The sequence below is a fragment of the Tupaia chinensis genome, unplaced genomic scaffold, assembly GCF_000334495.1.
Source record: "Tupaia chinensis unplaced genomic scaffold, TupChi_1.0 Scaffold000518_1, whole genome shotgun sequence".
Lineage (NCBI taxonomy): Eukaryota > Metazoa > Chordata > Mammalia > Scandentia > Tupaiidae > Tupaia > Tupaia belangeri.
In genome coordinates, this window is record NW_006160031.1 from 196,037 (window position 1) to 198,819 (window position 2,783).

A 2,783-nucleotide genomic window follows, 5' to 3' on the forward strand; every position below is an offset into this window, starting at 1 on the left:
TGCTGCAATCCCTTCTCCTCCATTCTCCTCTCGGGATCTTGGGCACGCACGCACACGCGCCCGGCGTGAGTTTTAAGCCACTGGATCTGGGACGCAAACCGTGGTCAACTACATGGGAGTCCAGTGACATAGCCATCATGCTAACTGCTGGTTCCCGATTTCATTCTATTTTCTGATGCATTGGATAGGACTTTCAGTACTATATGGGAAAGGAGTGAAGAAAGTGGGCAGCTTGAGAATTATGCCAGGTGCATGTTGTGTGTATGTGTCCAAAATCCGAAGAAGAGACTAGAGGACAAGAGATTGTAATGTGATCATCCCCCCAAGAGGGGTGATTTCTTACTTTCCATTATTCAGGCAACCACACACACCCTATAGAAAAAAGAAAAAAAAAAACCTAAATCTAATACAATGACTAGTGATATATAAGAAATATAAGAAGAAAACATAAGTAATTCTGAATTAGAGTTGTGTATAAAAAGGAACATAGCTTTTAAGTGGACATATTGATGATATAATGCACAATCCTGAAAATGTAAGAAAATATAAGAAAATAGTTTGTATAACCATACAATGAGCTATTACAAAAATATTTCTAATAATAAGAAAAATTATTAATATATTTTCAAATTTAGAATTAAATTATGATGAAAATAATTTTAAAAATTTAACACTCAAAAATAAAAAATATATATTCTTAAATTCTTCACCAATATACTTGCATGTAGTGGTTTTGTTTGTCTTATTGTTTTTTGAGTTCTAGTGATATTTTATTTACAAAAAAAAATCATTGATTCTAGATATTTCAATTTTTTTCTTAAATGCCATACTAATATCTAATTATATACATAAGAAAGTCCTCAATAATAGAAGTATTTACACACTGAATACACAATAAATATTCACGGATTCATTTTGCATTCCTACTGTCCATCCTCGCTTGCATTTTTCTATGCCCTTTGTAAATCCTTTTCTTTCTTGCTTTCAAATCGACTTTTGGCTCTGGTTTTACCCACTGTGTTCCTACTGGTTTCTCCTCAGCTGGTATAGCAAAAGCACCTTCAGCGGGATCATGTGGAAGAACAGCCCCTGGCTCTTTCTTTCTCAGCTTCTGCACATCCTTCACTTGCTGCTTCTCTCTGTACTTTGCAGCAGTGATGAATCTTACAATACGCCAATGCATGTGTGGTGACTGGTAGTGAGGATTTTCTTTTAAATTGGTCCTCAGAACTTCCCTGGAAAATCTTTTTGAGGTTTAGGACAAAACAAAGTCCTGTTTCTACAAGAGCAGCATCTTCATCTATGATCTGAAAGTTTGGAAATCATATCCTATTATACAGAATGGTGAAAGTAAACACGTGGTCCACAAATGGTTGACTTTTAGGATAATACTATGGTGTACTAAAGATCTGAATTAGGAGTTCTTTTAATAAAGCATAATGTGATAATTCATCAAAAGCAGGATCAAAAAACAGAAGGGGCCAAGAACCTTTCAAATAGTTTCCAGTCAGCTTTAGTTCAGCAAGGGTATGAATATTTTGAACAAGGAATTTAGCAGATGGTCCATGAGGGGAATCTGAAAGCCGATGTAGAGATCCTGTTTTTTCTTAGCTTTAAAACAGATACATTTTTTGCAGTTTTTCATTTCACAGACCTAATTAATCACAAATAATTTATCTTTACGATTCATTTTAGTATCCGCTTTAGAATGAGGCATCAGCATCCTCAAGTACTGCATTAAATGTCTTATTCTAAAATTAATTCCTCTAGAAGAAAAGATGAGAATTTGTTCCTTATTTTTCCACTTGCTCTTGCAAACAGGGCCGGGGATACGGTCTCTCTCTTCTTCCTCCACCTCCTCTGCTATGTCGCACCACTTGGTTGGCGTCCCAACATCCTTTTCATTTCTTTTTGGCTTCTTGGCCTGCACCGCCAAGCCCCCACACTGTTTCCTCTTGGTGGCCACCATCTTCCCTCACAACCTGCGCTCCTGGTCTTCCTTCTGCCTGGGCTGTCACGTCTTTCCGCATGTAGTGGTTTTAAGGACAAATGCATTATAAAACATGTACATATATAGGAAAAATAAATTAATAAACATAAATTTGATTACTATTTATAATATTGGTTTATATATTATATGAGATATAATTATATATAAACATATAGGTTAAATTATATATTCAATATAAACATAGACTAAATTAGGATGAATCATATGAAATTCTCGGTAGTTTGATGTTTGTACCTTAAAATTGACTTTATGTGTATCAAATTCAATCATATTAAGCAATGTTATATTTAGACAAAATTAACAAAAATATAATAATGTTAAAATTATATATTACTAATTTGTAGTTTTCACTTTTTTTCTTCTTTGAGTAATATTTTTGAAGAATAAATAAGAAAAAAATTTTTTATGATTATTTAGCTAGGTTTTTTTAAATGAAAATTAAATAGGTGTCAGCTAGTGGTATGGTGGTTAGGGTGCTGGATTCTCACATAACTGATCACTGATCCCAGTTCGAGTCCAAGGTCTAGCGGTTTGAAAATCATATCAGAGAAGTGTGCATGCAGGCCCAAAATCCCAAGAGGAGAATTGAGGAGAAGGGAGTGTGGCTTGGAGTGGGTGACCTCTCATTTCCCCTCTCTCTCGCTCCAGTAAGCATGTGTGCCGTATGGTTAAAATCTAAAAAGAAAAAAATATTAAACAGACGTCTGTCTAAGTCTTCACCAATGTATTTTCATTGTATTTTATATTAAGCTATGTCTACTGTTATTTTTGT

The 2,783-nt window shown here is 34.6% G+C and overlaps 1 pseudogene; it reads right to left on the minus strand.

Annotated features, from left to right (window-relative positions):
* Positions 1–910: 910 nt before the first annotated feature.
* On the minus strand, positions 911–1,969 carry LOC102474857 (ribosome biogenesis protein BRX1 homolog pseudogene; annotated as a pseudogene).
* Between the last annotated feature and the right edge of the window lie 814 nt (positions 1,970–2,783).